This window comes from Gorilla gorilla, chromosome 21 (genome assembly GCF_029281585.2).
Source record: "Gorilla gorilla gorilla isolate KB3781 chromosome 21, NHGRI_mGorGor1-v2.1_pri, whole genome shotgun sequence".
NCBI classification, from domain to species: Eukaryota; Metazoa; Chordata; class Mammalia; order Primates; family Hominidae; genus Gorilla; species Gorilla gorilla.
In genome coordinates, this window is record NC_073245.2 from 60,141,464 (window position 1) to 60,166,550 (window position 25,087).

Sequence of the window (25,087 nt, forward strand, 5' to 3'; positions counted from 1 at the left end):
TTGTAGTTCGAGGGTCAGGAAGCTGGCGACCCAGGGAGGAGAGGTCTTGTTCTGGTCTGAGGGTCGTGGAGCTGCAGACCCAGGGAGGAGCAATGTTGTTGTAATTCGAGGTTCCAGTAGCTGGCAACATGGGGAGAAGAAGTCTTGTTCTAGTTTCAGGGTCGTGGAGCTGCTGACCCAGCGAGGAGCAATTTTGTTGTAGTTCAAGGGTCTGGAATTTGGTGACCCAGGGAGGAGAGGTCTTGATCTGGTCTGAGGGTCGTGGAGCTACAGACCCAGGGAGGAGCAATGTTGTAATTTGAGAGTCCGGTAGCTGACAACCCGCGGAAGAGAAGTCTGCTTCGGGTTTGAGGGTCGTGGAGCTGCAGACCCAGGGAGGAGCAATTTTGTTGTAGTTCCAGGGTCTGGAAGCTGGTGACCCAGGGAGGAGAGGTCTTGATCTGGTCTGAGGGTCATGGAGCTGCTGACCCAGGGAGGAGCAATGTTGTTGTAATTCGAGAGTCCGGTAGCTGACAACCCGCGGAAGAGAAGTCTTGTTTGAGTCTGAGGGTCGTGGAGCTGCTGACCCAGGGAGGAGCAATGTTGTTGTAGTTCGAGGGTCAGGAAGCTGGCGAGCCAGGGAGGAGAGGTCTTGTTTTAGTTCGAGGGTTGTGGAGCTGCAGACCCAGGCAGAAGCATCATTGTTGCAATTCGAGGGTCCGGAAGCTGGAGACTTAGGGAGGAGAGGTCTTGTTCTAGTTTGACGTTCGTGGAGCTGCAGACACAGGCAGGAGCAACGTTGCTGTAGTTCGAGGGTCAGAAAGCTGGCGACCCAGGCAGAGGTCTTGTTCTAATTTGAGGGTCGTGGAGCTGCCGACCCAGGTAGGAGCAATTTTGTTGTAATTCGTGGGTGTGAAAGCTGGCGACCCAGGGAGGAGAGGTCTTGTTCTGGTCTGAGGGTCGTGGAGCTGCAGACCCAGGGAGGAGCAAGGTTGTTGTAGTTTGAGGGTCCAGAAGCTGGCGACCCAGGGAGGAGAGGTCTTGTTGTAGTTTGAGGGTCGTGGAGCTGCCGACCCAGGGAGGAGCAAAGTTGTTATAGTTCGAGGGTCAGGAAGCTGGCGACTCAGGGAGGAGAGGTCTTGTTGTAGTTTGAGGGTCGTGGAGCTGCAGACCCAGGGAGGAGCAATGTTGTTGTAATTCGAGGTTCCAGTAGCTGGCAACATGGGGAGAAGAAGTCTTGTTCTAGTTTCAGGGTCGTGGAGCTGCTGACCCAGCGAGGAGCAATTTTGTTGTAGTTCGAGGGTCAGGAAGCTGGTGACCCAGGGAGGAGAGGTCTTGTTCTGGTCTGAGGGTCGTGGAGCTGCAGACCCAGGGAGGAGCAATTTTGTTGTAATTTGAGGGTCCGGAAGCTGGCAACCCGAGGAGGAGAAGTCTTGTTCAAGTTTGAGGGTTGTGGAGCAGCCGACCCAGGGAGGAGCAATTTTGTTGTAGTTTGAGGGTCCAGAAGCTGGCGACCCAGGGAGGAGAGGTCTTGTTGTAGTTTGAGGGTCGTGGAGCTGCAGACTCAGGCAGCAGCATTGTTGTTATAGTTCGAGGGTCAGAAAGCTGGTGACCCAGGGAGGAGCAATTTTGTTGTAATTCGTGGGTCTGGAAGCTGGCGACCCAGGGAGGAGAGGTCTTGTTCTGGTCTGAGGGTCGTGGAGCTGCAGACCCAGGGAGGAGCAATGTTGTTGTAATTCGAGGTTCCAGTAGCTGGCAACATGGGGAGAAGAAGTCTTGTTCTAGTTTCAGGGTCGTGGAGCTGCTGACCCAGCGAGGAGCAATTTTGTTGTAGTTCAAGGGTCTGGAATTTGGTGACCCAGGGAGAGGTCTTGTACTAGTCTGAGGGTTGTGGAGCAGCCGACCCAGTGAGGAGCAATTTTGTTGTAGTTCAAGGGTTTGGAATTTGGTGACCCAGGGAGGAGAGGTCTTGATCTGGTCTGAGGGTCGTGGAGCTACAGACCCAGGGAGGAGCAATGTTGTAATTTGAGAGTCCGGTAGCTGACAACCCACGGAAGAGAAGTCTGCTTCGAGTTTGAGGGTCGTGAAGCTGCAGACCCAGGGAGGAGCAATGTTGTTGTAATTTGAGGGTGCGGAAGCTGGCAATCCGAGGAGGAGATGTCTTGTTCGAGTTTGAGGGTTGTGGAGCAGCCGACCCAGGGAGGAGCAATTTTGTTGTAGTTTGAGGGTCCAGAAGCTGGTGACCCAGGGAGGAGAGGTCTTGTTGTAGTTTGAGGGTCGTGGAGCTGCTGACCCAGGGAGGAGCAATTTTGTTGTAGTTCGAGGGTCAGGAAGCTGGCGACCCAGGGAGGAGAGGTCTTGTTCTGGTCTGAGGGTCGTGGAGCTGCAGACCCAGGGAGGAGCGATTTTGTCGTAGTTTGAGGGTCAGGAAGCTGGCGACTCAGGGAGGAGAAGTCTTGTTCTAGTTTCAGGGTCGTGGAGCTGCTGACCCAGGAAGGAGCAATGTGGTTGTAATTCGAGGGTCCGGTAGCTGGCAACCCGGGGAGGAGAAGTCTTGTTTGAGTTTGAGGGTCGTGGAGCTACAGACCCAGGGAGGAGCAATTTTGTTGTAGTTCAAGGGTCTGGAATTTGGTGACCCAGGGAGAGGTCTTGTACTAGTCTGAGGGTCGTGGAGCTGCAGACCCAGGGAGGAGCAATATTGTAATTTGAGAGTCCGGTAGCTGACAACCCGCGGAAGAGAAGTCTGCTTCGAGTTTGAGGGTCGTGGAGCTGCAGACCCAGGGAGGAGCAATTTTGTTGTAGTTGGGAGGGTCAGGAAGCTGGCGACCCAGGGAGGAGCAATTTTGTTGTAGTTTGAGGGTCCAGAAGCTGGCAACCCGAGGAGGAGAAGTCTTGTTCAAGTTTGAGGGTTGTGGAGCAGCCGACCCAGGGAGGAGCAATTTTGTTGTAGTTTGAGGGTCCAGAAGCTGGCGACCCAGGGAGGAGAGGTCTTGTTCTAGCTTGATTTTTGTGGAGCTGAAGACCCAGGCAGGAGCAACGTTGTTGCAATTCGAGGATCCGGAAGCTGGAGACTTAGGGAGGAGACGTCTTGTTCTAGTTTCAGGGTGCTGGAGCTGCAGACTCAGGCAGCAGCATTGTTGTTATAGTTCGAGGGTCAGAAAGCTGGTGACCCAGGGAGGAGCAATTTTGTTGTAATTCAAGGGTCAGGAAGCTGGAGACCCAGGGAGGAGAGGTCTTGTTCTAGTTTGAGGGTCGTGGAGCTGCAGACCCAAGGAGGAGGAATATTGTTGTAATTCGAGGGTCCGGCAGCTGGCAACCCGGGGAGAAGAAGTCTTGTTGGAGTTTGAGGGTCGTGGAGCTGCCGACCCAGGGAGGAGCAATTTTGTTGTAATTCGTGGGTGTGAAAGCTGGCGACCCAGGGAGGAGAGGTCTTGTTCTGGTCTGAGGGTCGTGGAGCTGCAGACCCAGGGAGGAGCAATGTTGTTGTAGTTCGAGGGTCTGGAAGCTGGCGACCCAGGGAGGAGAGGTCTTGTTGCAGTTTGAGGGTCGTGGAGCTGCAGACCCAGGGAGGAGCAATGTTGTTGTAATTCGAGGTTCCAGTAGCTGGCAACATGGGGAGAAGAAGTCTTGTTCAAGTTTGAGGGTCGTGGAGCTGCCGACCCAGGGAGGAGCAATTTTGTTATAGTTCGAGGGTCAGGAAGCTGGCGACTCAGGGAGGAGAGGTCTTGTTGTAGTTTGAGGGTCGTGGAGCTGCCGACCCAGGGAGGAGCAAGGTTGTTATAGTTCGAGGGTCAGGAAGCTGGCGACTCAGGGAGGAGAAGTCTTGTTCTAGTTTCAGGGTCGTGGAGCTGCTGACCCAGGGAGGAGCAATTTTGTTGTAATTCAAGGGTCAGGAAGCTGGAGACCCAGGGAGGAGAGGTCTTGTTCTGGTCTGAGGGTCGTGGAGCTGCAGACCCAGGGAGGAGCAATGTTGTTGTAATTCGAGGTTCCAGTAGCTGGCAACATGGGGAGAAGAAGTCTTGTTCTAGTTTCAGGGTTGTGGAGCAGCCGACCCAGCGAGGAGCAATTTGGTTGTAGTTCAAGGGTCTGGAATTTGGTGACCCAGGGAGGAGAGGTCTTGATCTGGTCTGAGGGTCGTGGAGCTACAGACCCAGGGAGGAGCAATGTTGTAATTTGAGAGTCCGGTAGCTGACAACCCGCGGAAGAGAAGTGTGCTTCGAGTTTGAGGGTCGTGGAGCTGCAGACCCAGGGAGGAGCAATTTTGTTGTAGTTCCAGGGTCTGGAAGCTGGTGACCCAGGGAGGAGAGGTCTTGATCTGGTCTGAGGGTCATGGAGCTGCTGACCCAGGGAGGAGCAATGTTGTTGTAGTTCGAGGGTCTGGAAGCTGGCGACCCAGGGAGGAGAGGTCTTGTTGTAGTTTGAGGGTTATGGAGCTGACGACCCAGGGAGGAGCAAAGTTGTTATAGTTCGAGGGTCAGGAAGCTGGCGACCCAGGGAGGAGAGGTCTTGTTGTAGTTTGAGGGTCGTGGAGCTGCAGACCCAGGGAGGAGCAATGTTGTTGTAATTCGAGGTTCCAGTAGCTGGCAACATGGGGAGAAGAAGTCTTGTTCAAGTTTGAGGGTCGTGGAGCTGCCGACCCAGGGAGGAGCAATTTTGTTATAGTTCGAGGGTCAGGAAGCTGGCGACTCAGGGAGGAGAGGTCTTGTTGTAGTTTGAGGGTCGTGGAGCTGCCGACCCAGGGAGGAGCAAGGTTGTTATAGTTCGAGGGTCAGGAAGCTGGCGACTCAGGGAGGAGAAGTCTTGTTCTAGTTTCAGGGTCGTGGAGCTGCTGACCCAGGGAAGAGCAATTTTGTTGTAGTTCGAGGGTCAGGAAGCTGGCGACCCAGGGAGGAGAGGTCTTGTTCTGGTCTGAGGGTCGTGGAGCTGCAGACCCAGGGAGGAGCAATTTTGTTGTAATTTGAGGGTCCGGAAGCTGGCAACCCGAGGAGGAGAAGTCTTGTTCAAGTTTGAGGGTTGTGGAGCAGCCGACCCAGGGAGGAGCAATTTTGTTGTAGTTTGAGGGTCCAGAAGCTGGCGACCCGGGGAGGAGAGGTCTTGTTGTAGTTTGAGGGTCGTGGAGCTGCTGACCCAGGGAGGAGCAATTTTGTTGTAGTTCGAGGGTCAGGAAGCTGGCGACCCAGGGAGGAGAGGTCTTGTTCTAGCTTGATTTTTGTGGAGCTGAAGACCCAGACAGGAGCAACATTGTTGCAATTCGAGGATCCGGAAGCTGGAGACTTAGGGAGGAGACGTCTTGTTCTAGTTTGAGGGTCGTGGAGCTGCAGACTCAGGCAGCAGCATTGTTGTTATAGTTTGAGGGTCAGAAAGCTGGTGACCCAGGGAGGAGCAATTTTGTTGTAATTCAAGGGTCAGAAAGCTGGAGACCCAGGGAGGAGAGGTCTTGTTCTGGTCTGAGGGTCGTGGAGCTGCAGACCCAGGGAGGAGCAATGTTGTTGTAATTCGAGGTTCCAGTAGCTGGCAACATGGGGAGAAGAAGTCTTGTTCTAGTTTCAGGGTTGTGGAGCAGCCGACCCAGCGAGGAGCAATTTGGTTGTAGTTCAAGGGTCTGGAATTTGGTGACCCAGGGAGGAGAGGTCTTGATCTGGTCTGAGGGTCGTGGAGCTACAGACCCAGGGAGGAGCAATGTTGTAATTTGAGAGTCCGGTAGCTGACAACCCGCGGAAGAGAAGTCTGCTTCGAGTTTGAGGGTCATGGAGCTGCAGACCCAGGGAGGAGCAATTTTGTTGTAGTTCCAGGGTCTGGAAGCTGGTGACCCAGGGAGGAGAGGTCTTGATCTGGTCTGAGGGTCATGGAGCTGCTGACCCAGGGAGGAGCAATGTTGTTGTAGTTCGAGGGTCAGGAAGCTGGCGAGCCAGGGAGGAGAGGTCTTGTTTTAGTTCGAGGGTTGTGGAGCTGCAGACCCAGGCAGAAGCAACGTTGTTGCAATTTGAGAGTCCGGAAGCTGGAGACTTAGGGAGGAGAGGTCTTGTTCTAGTTTGACGTTCGTGGAGCTGCAGACACAGGCAGGAGCAACGTTGCTGTAGTTCGTGGGTCAGAAAGCTGGCGACCCAGGGAGAGGTCTTGTTCTAATTTGAGGGTCGTGGAGCTGCCGACCCAGGTAGGAACAATTTTGTTGTAATTCGTGGGTCAGGAAGCTGGCGACCCAGGGAGGAGAGGTCTTGTTCTGGTCTGAGGGTCGTGGAGCTGCAGACCCAGGGAGGAGCAATGTTGTTGTAATTCGAGGTTCCAGTAGCTGGCAACATGGGGAGAAGTCTTGTTCTAGTTTCAGGGTCATGTAGCTGCTGACCCAGCGAGGAGCAATTTTGTTGTAGTTCAAGGGTCTGGAATTTGGTGACCCAGGGAGGAGAGGTCTTGTTCGAGTTTGAGGGTTGTGGAGCAGCCGACCCAGGGAGGAGCAAGGTTGTTGTAATTCGAGAGTCCGGTAGCTGGCAACCCAGGGAGGAGAAGTCTTGTTGGAGTTTGAGGGTCGTGGAGCTGCCGACCCAGGGAGGAGGAATTTTGTTGTAGTTCGAGGGTCAGGAAGCTGGCGACCCAGGGAGGAGAGGTCTTGTTCTGGTCTGAGGGTCGTGGAGCTGCAGACCCAGGGAGGAGCAATTTTGTTGTAATTTGAGGGTCCGGAAGCTGGCAACCCGAGGAGGAGACGTCTTGTTCAAGTTTGAGGGTTGTGGAGCAGCCGACCCAGGGAGGAGCAATTTTGTTGTAGTTCGAGGGTCAGGAAGCTGGCGACCCAGGGAGGAGAGGTCTTGTTCTAGCTTGATTTTTGTGGAGCTGAAGACCCAGGCAGGAGCAACGTTGTTGCAATTCGAGGATCCGGAAGCTGGAGACTTAGGGAGGAGACGTCTTGTTCAAGTTTGAGGGTTGTGGAGCAGCCGACCCAGGGAGGAGCAATTTTGTTGTTATTCGAGGGTCAGGAAGCCGGCGACCCAGGGAGGAGAGGTCTTGTTCTAGTTTGAGGGTCGTGGAGCTGCAGACCCAAGGAGGAGGAATATTGTTGTAATTCGAGGGTCCAGCAGCTGGCAACCCGGGAAGGAGAAGTCTTGTTGGAGTTTGAGGGTCGTGGAGCTGCCGACCCAGGGAGGAGCAATGTTGTTGTAATTCGAGAGTCCGGTAGCTGACAACCCGCGGAAGAGAAGTCTTGTTTGAGTTTGAGTGTCGTGGAGCTGCTGACCCAGCGAGGAGCAATTTTGTTGTAGTTCAAGGGTCTGGAATTTGGTGACCCAGGGAGAGGTCTTGTACTAGTCTGAGGGTTGTGGAGCAGCCGACCCAGCGAGGAGCAATTTGGTTGTAGTTCAAGGGTTTGGAATTTGGTGACCCAGGGAGGAGAGGTCTTGATCTGGTCTGAGGGTCGTGGAGCTGCAGACCCAGGGAGGAGCAATGTTGTTGTAATTCGAGAGTCCGGTAGCTGACAACCCGTGGAAGAGAAGTCTTGTTTGAGTTTGAGGGTCCTGGAGCTGCTGACCCAGGGAGGAGCAATTTTGTTGTAATTCAAGGGTCAGGAAGCTGGCGACCCAGGGAGGAGAGGTCTTGTTCTAGTTGGAGGGTTGTGGAGCTGCGGACCCAGGGAGGAGCAATTTTGTTGTAGTTCGAGGGTCAGAAAGCTGGCGACCCGAGGAGGAGAGGTTTTGTTCTAGTTTGAGGGTTATGGAGCTGCAGACCCAGGGAGGAGCAATTTTGTTGTAGTTCGAGGGTCAGAAAGCTGGCGACCCGGGGAGGAGAGGTCTTGTTCTAGTTTGAGGGTTATGGAGCTGCAGACCCAGGGAGGAGCAAGGTTGTTTTAGTTCGAGGGTCAGGAAGCTGGTGACCCAGGGAGGAGAGGTCTTGTTTTAGTTTGAGGGTCGTGGAGCTGCAGACCGAGGTAGGAACAATGTTATTGTAGTTTGAGGGTCGTGGAGCTACAGACCCAGGGAGGAGCCATGTTGTTTTGAGTGTCATGGATGCGGTGATGAACGGAGGAGCTGGTGCTGCCTTTGAAGTTTGAGAGTCACTGAGCTGGAGATCCAGAGAGGAACTGGTGTTGCTGTTCTAGTCTGAACAGATCTAGATTTCTGGGGAGTTGCCGGTTCTGCCTCTCAAGTCTGAGGGTTGTTGAGCTGGAGATTCAGGGAGGAGCCGGTGTTGCTGTTGTTGTTGGAGGATTGTGGAGCTGGAGGCCAAAGAGGAGCTGGTGTTGCAGTTCAAGTTTGACGGTCGTGTAGCTGGAGACCTAGGGAGGAGCTGGTGCTACCACCGTGTAAGTTGAGGGTTGTGGAGCTGGTGGCTCGGGGAAGAGCCAGTGCTATAGTTGAAGTTTGAGGGAACTGGAGACCCAGGGGGTAGCCGGTGCTGCTTTCTAGTTTGAAGGTTGTGGAGCTGGAGGCTTGGTGGGGAGCCGGTGCCGCCTCCCAAGTCTGAGAGTCATTGAGCTGGAGATCCCCAGGGGAGCTGGTGCTGCTGTTGTAGTTTGAGGATTGTGGAGCTGGAGACCCGGGGCGGAGCTGGTGCTGCAGTTGGAGTTTGAGGATCAGGGAGCTGGAGATCTGGGGAGGGGCCAGTACTGCTGTTTAAGCCTGAGGGTCGTGGAGCTAAACATGGAGCCAAAGCTGGGGAAGTAGAGAGAGAGAGTTACAGGATGACCCTGGAAATGGTACATGTAGCTGTACCCCAAGCAAGCTAAGCTTGGGAACTTCTCAGTGCTAGTGATGAGTGCATTCTTTTTCCTCTTACACAGTTTGGATTTGTTTTCTGTGTCTCATGAGACAGAAAGATCTTCATTAATACACTTAGGAATTGAAAAGCTTAAAAAAACTAAAGGATGTTGGTAATAAAAATAATAAGAATTAAACCATGATTATCCTGGCTGACAGAGACAAAATCACACACACACAATATATATCTTTCAATGAGTTAGCAAAATTTAAAAAAAATGGAAAAATAGACGCAAGCAAAGCTATAAAAAGTTGTTTCATGGAGAAGCGATGGAGGACAGAGATTAATCTGAGAGTTGCTATTAATGGAGAAACTGAGAACTTACCATTTTTCCCGTGAGGTTTTGGTGTAGAATGATATTGTGTGAGTTCTGGCAGCTGAGTCACTTCACACAGCCCGGTGATGCAGTAGATGTCACAGAAGGACCCTCTCCCAGTTGGTCCTGCCTCTCTGCTACGATGAGTGTGGCCTCTGATCCCCAACAGCTGACTGTGTCTTGAGACCACGCCCATGAGCACAAGGGTTTCCACGGTGAAGGTTCCTGGATGGAACACTGTGGATGTCCCTAATGTTCCTTCCTGATGTTCATCTGCCATCTTGCTATTTAATGCAATGTCTTCTAAATATTGAATAGAAAAAAGTATTTGTACAATATGGGCAAGGTATAAAGAATATCCACACACTGGACACACAGACAGAGAGGGGCACCCACAGCAAACTCCCTTTGCCTGGGAGCAGGTGTGGTCCTTGAGTCCTATGTTGCCTGTTTCTTCCTCCGCCTTGGCCTACAGGCCCAATGTGATCTGACCTCTGCCTGCCTCTCCGACTCCATCTCCCCTCCCACTCCTGTTCTTTCAACAATTATGTTACAGCCTCAGTGAATGTGACAAGGACCCTGAATCACAGTGGCTTTACTAAGACAGAGGTTCATTCCTTTCACATGAAAGTTCAAGCCAGTCAGGTGATTCTTCTCTGTGCATTTTTCAGGGTCTTAGGCTACTTCCATCTTGCTGCTCTGACTTCCTTAAGGTGTAGCTTCCCCGACAGTGTCCATCCTATCTACTGCCAGCCAGCAGGGAGGGGAGAAGAGAACAAGAGGACACAAATCTTCTGTCCTCTAATGGCAGTTGCTGTGCACTGGCCTCATGTGCATTGGTCACTGCCTGGTCACGTGGCCACTGCTTGCTGCAAGGGATGCTGGGAAGTTTTCATCCTGGATGTCAGTGCCCACCTGGGTGACTCCTGAGGTTGAGGGGAGAGAGGACATGAAAGAGAATCACTGGCTCTTCCCACCATCATGCATGTTGTTCCAGTCTAGGGCGACCCACTGCCTCAGCTTGCTCAGGACTGAGGGGGGTCATGGGGCACCAACCTCTCAGTTTTATAACAGGGGCAGTTCCAGGCAAATCATCCCAGCTTGGCTGAGACTCAGAAGTTTCCTGGGACATGGGATTTCTAGTGTTAAAACTGGGAAAGTTCTGGGCAAACCGGGACAAGTTGGTGCCTGCCATGGGGCCTTTGCATCTACTGTTACCCCTGTCTGGGATTCCCTTTCTGCAGCTCTGTGTGGTGCTCACTCCTCTTCTGTTGAGGAAAGGCTGCTCTCTGGGTGTCCCCGGGTGCCTGGTCCGCTCTACTCAGCACTACATGCTCTGAGAATATCCCTCCATGCTCTTCATAGAATGAGATCTGTTCTTTCCACCCTTCCCTGCCCACTTCAGTTTCAAAGTCTCTGAGGATTATTCATTTTTATTCTCTTCAGCGCTGAAAGATACATCTCTTTCCCTAAGGCTGTGGCTGGGTTCACGCATAGTTAGATAAATCTGATATTAATAATAACCAGAATGAAAAACATGTATTAAATCCCAAGATTATGATGTAGGAAGCACGGATTCTGAAGAGATGTGTAAGCCTAATAAAGGCCAAAGGGTGTGGATTAAAAGGAAATGTGGGGTGGAGAAACATTTCATGAAATAGAACCCCATCTCTTGGGTGAGTTCGTTGGTACAACCTTTCTAGAGGGCAATTTTGCAACTGGCCAATGAAAGTGCGTAACTTTTGGTCCCAAATTTCATTTATAGGCATTGATCCCTAGGAAATAGTCAGAAAAATATGCAAAGATTAATCTCAAGGATTTTTATAAGAAGAAAGATGTAGGAAGCATAAATGCCCGCTGGTGGTCCCACACCCTGGCACCAGTACTCCCCTCTCCTAGTGGGTGGGCACAGGGTACATTTTCCCAGGCTTCCTTGCAGTGACTTGTCTCCATGTGACCAGGTTCTGGCCAATGGGAGGCGATAAAAGTGTTGGGTGGTATTTTTGGAGACCCCCTTCTGTAACTTCTGTCTTGATATGGTTTGGATGTTGGTCCCCTCCAAATCTCATGTTGAAATGTGATCCCTGATGTTGGAGGCGGGGCCTGGTGGGAGGTGTTTTGGTGATGTGGGCAGATCCCTCTCACAATGGCTTGGTGCCGTCCCTATGGCAATGACTGAATTCTTGCTCTGAGTTTATGGGAGATCTGGTTGTTTAAAGGGGTTGGCACATCCTCCTCCCTCTCTTGCTCTTTGTCTCGCCATGTGATGTACCTGCTTCCTTTTCACCTTCTGCCATGATTGGAAGCTTCCTGAGGCCTCCCCAGGAGCAGATGCTGGTGCCATGCTTGTACAGCCTGCAGAACTGTGAGCCAACTAAACCTCTCTTCTATAAATAACCAGCCTCAGGTATTCCTTTATAGCAACGCAGATGGACTGACACATATCTTTAATGTCATTTCTTAGTTGTTCCATCCTTTGACCTGCTTCCTGGAATAAGTGTGTGATGGTTGGAGCTATTCTTGTCACCTTGAACCTTGAGGATTAGGCTTCTACCCTGTGGATAGCAGAATGTCCTCTGGAAGGAAATGAAAGTCCCTAATGCCACCCTAGACTGACAACCCCCAGTTTTGTTTTTACTTTTTTATTTTTTGAGACAGACTCTTGCTCTGTTGCCCAGGCTGGAATGCAATGGCGTGATCTCAGCTCACTGCAACTTCCACTTCCTGGGTTCAAGTGATTCTCATGCTTCAGCCTCCCGAATAGCTGGGATTACAGGTGCGTGCCACCAGATTCAGCTAATTTTTTTTTATTTTTAGTAGAGACAGGGTTTCACCACATTGAGCAGGCTAGTCTCGAACTCATGACCTCAAGTGAAACACTCACCTCAGCCTCCCAAAGTGCTGGGATTACAGGTGTGAGCCTCTGTGCCCAGCCCAGTCTTGGTTTTTATGAGATAAACTTCTGTCTTGGCTGAAGTTAATTCACTGATAGGTGATATAACCATAACTGGAGAAAAAGTAGGAAATTCATGTAACACTTATATCTATATATGCCCATACCAAAAATGATAGTGATCTGTTGGTTATCTATGTGTAAATATGGACACAAAATATTGTTTAGTGTAAACAAAGCTCTTCTTTTTTTTTTTTTTTTTTTTTTGAGACAGAGTCTCACTCTGTTGTGCAGGCTGGAGTGCAATGGTGAGATCTCGGCTCACTGCAACCTCCGCCTCCTGGGTTCAAACAATTCTCCTGCCTCAGCCTTCTGAGTAGCTGAGATTACAGGCACATGCACCACATCCAGCTATTTTTTGTATTTTTAGTAGAGCTGGGGTTTCACCATGTTGTCCAAGCTAGTCTCAAACTCCTGACCTTCAGTGATCCGCCTGTGATTACAGGCATGAGCCACTGCACCTGGCCCATAAAGCTTTATTCTATTTTAATGAAGCAAAAATGCATAAGTGTGTAAGTGTGATCATATGTGTGTGTATGTCTAACAGGAGCACTACATAGCAAAATGCGAATGCTGCTTATCTTTGGTGTTGGAATCACGCGTGATTTAAAATCTTGTTTTCTTCTATTTCTAAAAACTTTCAAAATGAGTCATGACTTTGATTATTAGAAAAGAAATCTATAACAATTTGAGAGGAAAGAAAACCCCACCTGTTGTTGAAACTGGCTGGAGCTGGGAGAAAGGAGAGATTCCTTTGAAGGTGTCACCTCCCTACCAGAAAAGTGGCCTTGCAGGACTGTCCCACAAGCTAGACATGCCTCTTTCCCCCGGTCCCTGTACCTGGTGTGAGGTCACACAGACAGTGAGTGTCCTTCACAGAGTCTGGCCTGCCAAGGTGGGGGGGGAAGTGGGGGTCTAGTGACATTCAGAACCTGGGGGAGCCGAACAGGTGTGACTGTATGTTTGCAGGGTGACCTCTCCCCTCAAAGAGCAAGAAATAACTCTAGTGCAATTTCCAAACATTTACAAGAGAGGATTTTTAAAACTTTTCACTTCTTTATTCCAAGTAGCACATTTGGAAGCACAAAATGCACAAAGAAGACCTGCTATTTACCATCACTTTCACTAAGCCAGCATTATATTCAAAAACAGCAGATAAAGCTCATGGCTTTGATGAAAGGGGCAGTCTTTTCATTGGAAACAATTAATACTGCTCCCCGTTCTGGGGAGAATTTAAAGAAAATAATTTGGAAGGGGATATGGCTTGACACAATCAAATGATTTCAGATCACAAATGTAATCATTTGATCTTGCTTTAAAACCAAACATTTCGGAACAATCTGGCATCACATTCTCTTCTGAGTCTGTGAAACTCTGAATTCTGGGTGAGTCTGAATTCCCAAGGCAGGACTGAGGATAGAAAAGATTTGATGGCAGAAACCTGGTACTGTGGTTATCACGTGGGTTAAAGATGTAGGCTTGGTTAACCCACTGAACCTGCTTATGTATGAGGCTCACCTGAGAAGGTGATATGGACAAGCCCATCTTATGGGTCTGAGGGCTCTTCACCAGGAGTGGAGCAAGGAGGATGGCCCCAGCGTCCCCATCTCTGAACACGTTTAGCGGGAGGGCTGTAGAGCCTGGACAGATCACCACTGGCTCCATGGGGAACTTTCAGCAGCACTCATTGCCTGTGTCTGTTCTGTGCCAGGCACTGCGCTCAGGGCGGGGATTTGGGATTCACCAGGGCACGAGGCAACGTACGTCTGTCCTCACGGAGCCTAAGTGCTGGTGGAGACGGACAATGCAGATGCCAACCGCAAATGACGAGGCACTTGCAGGTAGGGGTCAGCGCCAAGAAGGAAATGAAGGGTGCGTGTCGCTGACTGAGACTCTGGTAGGGGCTACTTAAATAGGGCCATGGGGGAGGGCCTCTCTGAGGAGGTGACATTTGAGCTGAGGCCTCACCAATCAGAAGGAAAAAGCTGTAAAGGGCCTGGGATTAACTTAACCTGGGGACTTTTAAAATAATGTAAGGTGTTACAGCTCTTTCAGAATTTGTCTAGCACGTTTTCCGGTTGTCACTCCCAGGTGGGCTCGGGAAGAGGCATCTGTGCCCAGATCGTGGCCTGTTCTTTGCACTTGCGGGGAAGGGGTCCCCTTTTCCCACAGCCGCCCCCCCGGGGCCTGCTCCCAGGTGGGGTCTGGTTTTCACCAGAAAGCCTCCAGGCAAAAACAAACAACAAAAAAAAACCACCACACAATTGAATTTGAATTAGTTGCCAGCATTTACATTTTAATTCTAAAAATCTGTATTTTCGACTTTGTTGGAAAGTCAGACTATCTGGCCAGGCCGGACTGGGATCTGGTGGAGTTCGGTATTTTGGTTTCTGGTTAGGGAGGGTATTTGGGGTTTGCCCCTCCAGCATCTGTTCCAGTGTGGAGTGGGGGTGGAGGCCCAGGCTCAGTGGGGGGATCTGCAGTGGCCAAGGGTCTTGGCTGTCTCCAGATGGCCGGATGGACCCTGCCACCTCCTGCTTGGGGTGGGCTGGGGTTCTTTGCTGCCCCTCCTCCCAGCCCACAGCCTCTGGAACTCCACTGAGACCACCCCCATGTGAGGCTGGGAAGGGAAACCTGCCTTTGTAAGTGAAATCAGGTGAAATCGGGCTGTGACTGTCAGAAACTGAAAGGCCCTGTCATACCCGCGGCCAGGAAGACTGTCACCATGGTGGCATGCAAATGACAGAGACGTGTGGGACAGCGTCTGCCAAGAGACGAGCCAGGTGAGAGGGCAGGTCGTCGTGAGGGAGGGAGGTGGGGTCCTCCCCACAGCAGCAGCGCCATCCTGCAGAGAAACAGCCTCTGGGGAGGGAAGCGTTCCAAGGAGGCCCCGTGCAGTGCAGAGTGGGTGGTTCGAGTCCTGAATGCTGGGAACTCGGAGCGGTCAGTGTCCCCATGGGAGCAGGGGTGCTCTCAGCCAGGTGATTGGGGTCCTTGGATGGTCAGCCCCTGTGTGCGTGTGAAGGGGTGGCCCTCTGCTCTGTCTCTTCTGAAGGCAGCCGTAAAGGAGGGAGGCCAAAGAGCTCAGTGTCAGACGAGCCTGGGTGCAGGTCCCACTGCCTGCCAGGCCAGTGCCTCTGAGCCTGTTTCCTCATCTGTATAGTGGGGTTAATCCCAACCATGTATACTGTCTGCCTGCCATGTGCCAAGCCCTTCTAACACACCTTTGATTGCTTGAGGGCAGGGACTTTATTATCCACCTTTAGAGTTGAGAAAGAAGAGGCACAGAAAGGTTAAACCACTTACCGGGGGTCACACAGCTGCTATTGCAGAGTAAAGACTCCAGACTCAAATGGAGCACTAAGCCCCGCCCTGGGCGCCAACAGGTGCTCCAGGAATGTCAGGTGCCATTTATCACCCTCATCACCTACTGGGAGCGCTCGTCCTATCATGCAAACCCCGTGAGCGTGAAGTGAGGGGACACGTGCAGGATCGAGTGTACTGGCGGGTAATGAAAGTAAAGTAATAACCACAGGATGATATTCACAACTCATATTAGTGTTACCAACAGCCGCATCTGCCTGCTTCTCTGGGCCCAGGATTGCCTGCAAACTCCCAGGAGCTGGTCCTAGGTGGGTCAGAAGAAGGGTCTGACGTTATGGGAAGGAGCAGCTTGCCCAGCTCATGGCCTGTACTGTGCATTGTGAGTCCCTGCCCCCAACAGCTGTCCTCCAGGGCCTGCTCCCAGGTGGGCTCAAGAGGCCACAGAGCTAAGCAGCTTTAGGCCAGGGTTCTGCCGGTTACTGTGTGCCTGTGGGAGTGACACCCCCACCCCCAACCTTCCTGCCCTGCCAGCTGCTGGACACACAGCAGCTACAGGGCATGAACCCTGAGACCAGGACCTCTGCCGGTCCCATGGCACAGAGCCCCCTCCTCCCTGCCCGACTGAGAAGGAGGAGGCGCGCCTCAGGGTGAATCCTGCCCCCTGCTCACTGCAGGATAAACGGCCTCTAGATTGAACACCTCACAACAGGATGTGTCTTAGCGTGGTTTATCAAATCACAGGCTGTGATGCATTAGTCGGTCTTGAAATCAATTTAGAGTGTCAAGCCCGGCATTGAAAATCTGCAATAGACCAGAATAGACTAGGTCAGGAGGCATCAGAGCACGTTGTGTGCAGCGAGGGTGACTGTCGTTTGGGGAAACGTGCTGCGTATCTGTATAAATGGATGTGCGTGTGTGTGCTGGGTGGCAGTTTGCAATGTGTTTCTTAGGTGGGTTGCACTAAAAATGTTAGAGAATCTCTGTCTCACCGCCTTACAGTGACACAAAGGAGAATCACCTGGTGGTGATCATTTTCCTCAGAACCTTACATTTACCTGATTTGAGACCCGTTTATAAGACTGAGAAACAGGTCTAAGCTGGTGCCAAGAGTTTTGGTTACGTCAGGGATAAGGCTGTGGCTCTCTCATCCCACAGTCCATGCTGAGGGCTGGAGGGGAATTGAACTGCAGGATGAAGTGATGAACATGCAAGAAATGAGACCGGGAATGGGAGAGGCTTGCAAGGCAAACAGAGATGGGGAGAGGAAGGGACGTGGGTAGGGGTGGGTGACTGTGAGGGAGAGAAAGGGGGTGAGGGGTTATTTCTGAAGCTCTAGGAGCTGCCTTCCTAGAGTCCGTGCCGCCTGGACTCAAACACTCATTGTCCATTCAATGACCCCTTGGAGCTTAAGAGCTCTGTTAGGATCTGAAATGTGTCCAGCAGATCTTCGGAGCCATTGAATTTTCATCCCATGTGGGATCTGGACACATATGCATGCAAACTAACATCCTTACACATATGCACACACAGATACACATGCCCCCACACACTCATGCATCCACGTGCTCACACTCAGATACACTCATACATATACATTCATGCACATGCATGCATACAATGCCCACACATATATGCACACTGATACACACTCACAGACACACTCATATGCACACACTAACACACATAGACATACTTATATGTACACTCACACACATGCTCACTCCTACATGCACTCTCCCACACCCACACACGCCCACGCACTCACAGACACAGTGAATCAGGTGTATTTAATACGCAGTTCGTGTCTGTGCCTCCCCCAGATCCCCATGTGACCTGCTCATCAGAGGAGGCCCGGAGTCCTTGGGGGAGCCCTGGTGTCTCTCCACCAGATCTCCATGACAACCCATCCCGACACCGGTTTGTGAGTGTGAAAGCTTCAGGGCCCACAGAACCTCCCACGTTAATTCATGCAGATCAGCTGTTCACTACTCAATGCTCCCAAGTTATGTGAGGCAGCGAGGCACAAAATTGGCATCTGCTGTGGTGTGTGTGTGTGTGTGTGTGTGTGTGTGTATGTATGTATGTATGTGGTGAGCTTGGCGCACAGGTAGGATGAGGTTTGGGGCAAAAGGGCATGAACGATACAGCCAATAGTAATTGGGTTACAGTTGTTGATTGCTTTCAAAGGACTTAACATAGAATATGAATCCCAAAGATATATTACATCTGGTGAATTCTAGAGCATCTCACAGATAGAATGGGGGTAAAAGGAGAAACAACACACTTGCAAATTTGATGAAATTTCCCACACGGTCCTGAAATCGCTGGTGGAATGGAGGATTGCAGTCCGGGTATGAGGCATTCGACAGAATCTGAATGTGTCCCCCAAAGTGCTCCCCAGAGACTAGCACTGATCAGGCCGTGGAAAGCCCAAGGCCCCACACAACAGGTTCTGGGCTCTGCCTTCCTTGAACATGGCAGGTGGAGGGGCTGGGGAGAGAGGCAGAGGCTGAGAATGGCTGGAGACAAATGGTCGGATTCGGTTCTTTTATCTGTAGCAGGGACTCAAACCCAGGGTGTCCTGGCTGCTGGAAGGTTGAGCAATGCTGAGCTGTATTTCCACATATGGCTTCACTGGCTGAAGCAGGGCTGTCCTGTGGCTGAGAACCCCTCTTCCAGCCCTGCATGGGTCCCCTGACCCCCAGGCCTGCAGGCATTCACATACCCCCCTGCAAAGCCCCCAACCCTCCTTGGGCAAGGACAGGCACAGCTTCAGGACATTGTCCTTCTGCCCTATGTGGGCAGAGTTGAGCCCCCAGAGCTGAGAGGGAGGCTCCCCAATACCCATCTCCCCGAGAATGGCCAATGCGCCTCAAAGGGTCACTTCCAAAGAATGCCAGGTGGCAGGCACCAGGTTTTGGCATCTGATACGCTCCCATCCACTCCCTGGGGACCTAAGCAATCGTCCTTTATAATCTCTGACGGGGAACAACTGGCCGTTGTCCTTTAATTAGCAGGGGACACACTAAGCTATGGTCTCCTGCAGGCTCCATAAACATCCGTGAAATCAGCCTGGTGACTCCAAGCTCGGTGCAGACTGCGGGGGCCCACAGAGGCCAAGGGGAGCCCCCGCCCCTGGTCTGGCTCTGAGAACAGCCTCCAGGAGAAACTGCCAAGCCACCGGGACTGATGGCAGCTGCTTAAACTGGCAAGTTCTTTCTTGCAAATTGAGATCCAGGCTGCGATCTGGGCTGGCTCTGCACATTCCAGCCACCTGTTTTACCTGCTGGTTGGAGCTGCCTTGGTACCTCTGAGGGCTGCTTGTGCGTGGGTGGGGGCTGCTTTTGAACACATGGCTGCCCAGTCAGCCACGCCTTCTCCACTTCTTCTGGCCTTATTAAATGATGGTTATTGCAGGGAGGATGCAGGGCCAAGCATCCTCTTATGTAGCGCCGTGAGATGTGGGGTGTCCAGTGTCCCAGGAGAAATTCAAGCCTCATTTCCCTCTGAGACACTGGGATGGGGCCACGTGCAGTGTCTTAGTGCCTGGATCCCAAGTGTGTCGTCTGAGTCTGTGCATGAGGTGCCAGGGCCAGGCCTTGGGCTGTGTGGGACGGGATTGAAGCGTGTTTGATGGGAGGGCCCAGGTCACACCCACCAGGGGCCAGGAGTGCACAGATGTAGATGCGAATGCCAGCCCAAGTCACCCAAAATGGCGAAAGTGAGCTGCTGGGAAATCTTCGGGCCAGAGGCTGATGATGTGGAATCCTGGAGGGGGCTGCCTGCTGCTTAGGGTAGAAGCGGACATTCTGATGTGGCACCCGTGACAGCCCTCCAGTGTTCCCGCCACCCAGACCCACTGTCCCTGGAGACCTGCAGAGGGAACCACTGCTGACGAGAAGGTGTCTCCATCACTTGCTTTGTCTCCCCTTGGTCACTGCAAACACATGCTCACAGCCCTCGGGTGACAAGCCTCTTTCCGCCCCCTTCCGATGCCCCTGCTCTATGGGTGTGGCCACTGCTCCTGGCTTGCAGTGTCCTGTGTGGCTATGACAACCTGGGTTCCTCTCAGGGCCGGTGTCCCTCCTGCAGAAAGCTCACCCTGTCTCCTGGGCCCTGGCCCTGCTCCTGGACAGAGGAGGGAAGGACGGGTGGTGGCTGATGGATTCTCATGTCACCTCTTTCCCATATTCCCCTGGGCTCTTCCTTCAGTGCACCCTGATGACTCACTGCATCTCATGTAGGAAGCCCCCGGTGACATCTCATGCCCTATACACAGGTCCCTACAGCCCGGGCCCCTCCTCAGCTCTGCTGCCTCTGGGGGAAACTCCACTTTCAGCCCTCCCCCCACTCCTTACATCTGGCGGGGATTGCAGGGGGCTTGCTGGAGGGAAGCCACATGTGAGACCCACATGACACACCAACCTCCCACTGTGCAGACCGCACCCCATCTATTTTCTTCTGTCCCTTCTGCAGTCAACACAGCCCTGGCTCTGCATTCGGCCATCTCTTCACAGGGCTGTGTCTGGGCAGATGGGGCTGGAAAACAACTCGCTGGGCTGAGCTGGGGTGTGTTGTGGATGTCACAGCCGGGCCTGTGCAACAGGAGGCTCCAGGATCCCTTTAGGGGTAGGGTAGGGGGTGGGAGAGTGCAGGTTAAATGGGATGGGCAGGGGCAGGAAGGCAGCAGGGGTGATTAATTTTTCTCGAAGCGTTGCCAGGCTGCCTTTCAATTCCTTGTCTGTGGCCCAGGCCAAGGAAAGCAAATGTTCTGCTGCCAACCTGGCTTGTCTTTTAATCACACCCTTTGCTTGTCAGTTTAGACACCCTGGTATACTCTCATTGCTTTTTAGCAATCTTTGCAACTTGCTGGACTTTTCCACCCAAATAGGAACAGTAGATCATGTGTACTGTGTGCCAGGCACTGTGCTAAATGCATTAGCTGTTTCAATCCTCACAATAGCCCTGTGAGATGGGCACTATCATTATCCTTATTCTGTAGACAAGGAAATTCGCACAGAGAGGTTAATTAATCAGCCCAGAGTCACTCAGCCAGTGAGTGGCAGAGCTGAGGTTTGAACCTAGGCAGCCTGGCTTCAGGGTCTATGCTCTTAATCTCTCACAGTAGGGGCTCTTAAGTGAGTCCTCAGCTTCCACGGCTTCAGTTGAAGGGACTTCTCTGTGGAGGCAGGGCCAGGAGGAAGTTTATCCATGGGTCCTACAGCAGCCATCTAGAAGGATGGGATTGGCTGTGACTCAGACTCTACCCTTGCTGCTGCCTCTGCCAGGAGCTCTGTCCCCTGGCTCATCCCAGGATCTGCTCCTTCCCCCTCCTCAGGACTCAAATGCAGCATTGCAGAGGATGTTTGCTGAGCACCAGCTATCTGCCAGGCACTGTGTTAGATGTAGGGGATCTTGCAACAAACAGAATTCCTGCTTTTATGGAGCAGACATTCAGTAAGTGGAGAGGGATAAACAAATCAGTGAAAGGTACGCATGTCAGCTGCTAATCCATGCTACAGGGAGACATTCAGCAGGCTTGGGGATGGGAAGCTCCAGGTATGTGGGAGGGTGTGTTAGCTTCCTGTGGTTGCTGTGACGAATCACCACCAACTTGATAGCTTCAAACAGCACAGATGGACTCTGTCCTAGCTCTGGAGGTCAGGAGTCTGCCGTCGGTTTTACTGGGCTAAGTCAAGGTGTCAACAGGGCTGGCTCCTGCTGGAAGCACTGAGGGCAGGATTCTTTGTGTTTTCAAGTGTCTGTATTTTTTCTTTTCTTTCTCTTTCTTTCTTTCTTTCTTTCTTTCTTTCTTTCTTTCTTTCTTTCTTTCTTTCTTCTTTCTTCTTTCTTTCTTTCCTTCCTTCCTTCTCTCTCTTTCTCACTTTCTCTTTCTTTCTTTCTTTTCTTTCCTCTCTCTGTCTCTCTTTTTCTTTTATCTCTCTCTCTTTCTCTCTTTCTTTTGAGGCAGACTCTTGCTGTGTCACCCAGGCTGGAGTGCAGGTGTGTGATCTCGGCTCACTGCAGCCTCTGCCTTCTGGGTTCAAGCGATTCTCCTGCCTCAGCTTCTCAAGTAGCTGGGACTATTGGCATGCACCACTACGCCCAGCTAATTTTTGTATTTTTTAGTAGAGATGGGGTTTCAATATAAGTTGGCCAGGCTGGTCTCAAACTCCTGACTTTGGGTGATCTGCCTGCCTCGGCCTCCCTAAGTGCTGGGATTATAGGCATGAGCCACCGCATCTGGCCTGTATTTTCTTTTAAGCTCCTCATATTCCTGGGCTTGTAGCCCCTTCCTCCATCCTCAAGCACATGATTCCAGTCTCTGCCCTGTCATACAGCTCCTCTGACTCAGACCCTCCTGCCCTCCTCTTATAAGGACCCCTGTGATTACACTGGGCCCACCCAGGTCATCTAGAGTCATCTTTCTATCTCAAGATCCTTCACTTAACTACACCAGCAAAGCCCCTTTGCAATGGACATACACTCAGGGCCCAGGGGTTTTAATGTGGACACATATGGGGGGGCCCTTTTTCCGCCCCCTACAGAAGGTGGTTGTTGATTTTCAGTAGGATGGTCAGGGAAGACCCTGCTGAGAAGCCACCATTTGAGCCAAGACTGGATGAGCTGAGGCTGTGGGCCAGGATGACATCGAGGGTGGAGCCTTCCAGGCAAAAAAACAGTGAGTACAAAGCCAGCAACAGGTGTGCTGGCATGTTCCCGGAAAACCGGGGAGGTAGCCACAGCTGCGGCCGAGTGAGGAGAGGAGCAGCGGGAGGTGAGGTCAGAGAAGCCTTGGGGGCAGAAGCTGCGGGCCTCATGGTTATCATGAAGCTCGGGGTTTTACTCTGAGTACGTGGGAGCCACGGAGGGTTCTGAGCAGAGGAAGCACAGGACCTGACCTGGGTTTCACAGGCTTTCTCTGACTGCTGTGTGGAAAATAGGTAAATAGGGCAAGAGTGGAAGAAGGGAGGCCTGTCGGGAAGCTTTTGCACAATGGCCCGGGTGAGAAAGACTCATGGCTAGGACCAGATGCTGGGATGTGTCTCCCACATCCCCTTTCAGGAGCAGGCACGCATGCCCCACTGCCCAGGGGGTTGCCTGCTGAGAGCTCACAGCTGAAACCCTCCCCAGAAAATGCCCCTGGCCAACAGGAGCTGCTTTGCCCAGTCACCCTTCCTGAGGTCCCTCCATCTCCAAAGACTGGTAGTAAACACAGGGGTCTAAAGGTCCAGCCCCTTGACTCGATTCATCACAGCTCTGAAGGGCCGTCTTCACTGCAGACTTCCTCGAAGGATGGATTGCAAAGTCATGCGTAGAGTGTGCAGGGCTCGGGTGAATATCTATATGTCTCTCTATATTTTAGGATCGCTGTCTACATTAGCAATTTGTTTAAAAATATATTTCAAAATTCCTGGGCCCTCGTGTCTAGTGATGTATCCACGAAGGTGTAGAATAACGGATACAGAAGGGGTACTTATGTGGTTTGTTGTCCGACAGATCGTGTGAAAGTTTTTCATCATGTCCAGGCACCACGTCTTCCTGGTCAGGCCCACGTTACATACGAGAACAATGGAACAAGTCAAAGGCAAAGCAACACGTCCCCCTGTAAAAACCGTCAGTGTAACCGTCCACTTCCGTATCTGTCCAGTCACTTAACAAATATTGACGGACCACCTTTAAACACAGGCTGCTGTGCTGGTGTCTGGGACACAGCGGTGAGTAAGAGCCGTAAGAGCCATCTGATCTAATGACACTCTCAGGAAGTTCCAGTCTATGAGGATGGACAGCATGCAGGTCAACACATAAACATCATTCAGACTGTGAAAAATGCAATAAAGGACACAGATTGGGAGATGGGATAAAGAGTCATGGGGGTGGAGCTACTGTCTCATTTTGGGTGATCTGGGAGGGCCTCTCTGAGGAAGTGACATGTGGACAGAGTTCTGAAGAATAAGAAGGGGCTGCCATGGGTGATTTGAGGGAACAGCATGCTAGGTGGAGGGAATAGCAAGTGTAAAGGCCAGAGATCAGGAGGATCAAATATGAGGCCAGGGTATCCAAGAAGTCAGGAGAGTGCTAAGAGATGGGGATGCAGAGACACTGTCAGGTGAGATAGAAAGAGAAGGGAGTCGGCCTGGCACGGTGGCTCACGCCTGTAATCCCAGCACTTTGGGAGGCTGAGGCGGGTGGATCACGAGGTCAGGAGATTGAGACCATCCTGGCTAACACGGTGAAACCCCATCTCTACTAAAAATACAAAAAATTAGCCGGGCGTGGTGGTGGGCACCTGTAGTCCCAGCTACTCGGGAGGCTGAGGCAGGAGAATGGCGTGAACCCGGGAGGTGGAGCTTGCAGTGATCCGAGATCGCGCCACTGCAGTCCAGACTGGGAGAGAGAGCGAGACTCTGTCTTAAAAAAAAAAAAAAAAAAAAAAAAAAAAAGAGAGACAGGAGCCAGGCATGGTGGCTGACACCTGTAATCCCAGCACTTTGGGAAGCAGAGGTGGGCAGATTGCTTGAGCCCAGGAGTTTGAGGTCAGCCTGGGCAAAGTGGTGAGACCTCATCTCTACACACACACACACACAGAGCCAGATGTGGTGGTGCATGCCTGTGATCCCAGCTACTTGGGAGGCAGGAGGATCACTTGGGCCTGGAAGATTGAGGCTGCAGTGAATCAAGATCATGCCCCTGTAATCCAGCCTGTGTGGGTGACAGAGCAAGAACCTGTGTCCAAGAAAAAAAAAAAAAGGAAAAAAAAAGGGAAGAGAATTGTCACATTTTATTGCAATGACTGTGTTTTATTTCAGTTAAAAAATTTTCTCTCCCCTTTGAGTCCAGCCTGACACTCAGGAGATGGGGAGAGCCTTCCGCTCATTCTGCCTCACAAGGAGCTCGAACCTGCTCCCTTAAATCTCCATCAGCTCCGGCAAGCCCTTGGGCTCTGCTGGCTGTAACGCTGCTCCCTGTTTACCAGAGGCTTTTGCTGGCACATTAAATGTATCACTCAGACCCTGAACTAGATCGAGCCACAGAAAGCTTTGATTCATGGAGCTGCTGGTCCCCATTACCCCAAGATATGCATTCTTTCTTTTCGTTAAGGAATTAAGGTGCCATATTGAAACTTTAATCTTTAAACACAGGTAAATAAAACATGATTACTCTACAGAAACGGGACCCCGAGGGAAATATGTGTTTAATAGCTCTAGCATTTGGGGCAATAATTTCCACATTCCATTCTGTTTGTATAATGTATTATACTTTCCAAAAATATTTTCTCATGCACCAGTTCATTTGTGCTCATTTAATATGTGGAAGGTATTTACATGTTGCACATATTTATAGCAGTTTTCCCAACCAAGTAAAAAGAGAACAAGGGAAAAGAAAAATAAAACGCCTGCAGGTCCTCAGTTGCATGTACTTTCTGGTCAGTACAATGAACTCACATTTGCATTCTTTCCTTGTCTCTTATTTCATCCTTTTCTTTCTCCATGGTGTGTGTTTAACATTAACCATAAACTAGTTCTTCTCCTCTCTCTTTCACTCATAAACATGTAGGGGTGGGCAGCTTTTGCTCTTGTCCATCCAACATTCATTCCTCCTTCTAATTGCACTGCCCTAATTTTATTCTCAGCAATGACCCCTCCCCTCTTCAATCCACGTGTGTGTGTTGACTTTACTAAGACCCCAGCCCTAGATTTGGTCTCATGCCCCAGGCCTGGACAATCAGTATATTCTCTCTCTCCACCTCCACCTTCATTCTCTTAGGTCAG

At 51.4% G+C, this 25,087-nt stretch overlaps 1 long non-coding RNA gene and 1 pseudogene across 1 annotated transcript; both read left to right on the top strand.

Annotated features, from left to right (window-relative positions):
- Positions 1-11,025: 11,025 nt before the first annotated feature.
- On the top strand, positions 11,026-23,465 carry LOC129529147 (uncharacterized). Its single transcript, XR_008674582.2, has 3 exons — positions 11,026-11,444; positions 21,887-21,996; positions 22,815-23,465. It is a non-coding gene; the product is annotated as an uncharacterized lncRNA (long non-coding RNA).
- On the top strand, positions 14,026-14,091 carry LOC115931768 (uncharacterized; annotated as a pseudogene).
- Positions 23,466-25,087: the final 1,622 nt, after the last annotated feature.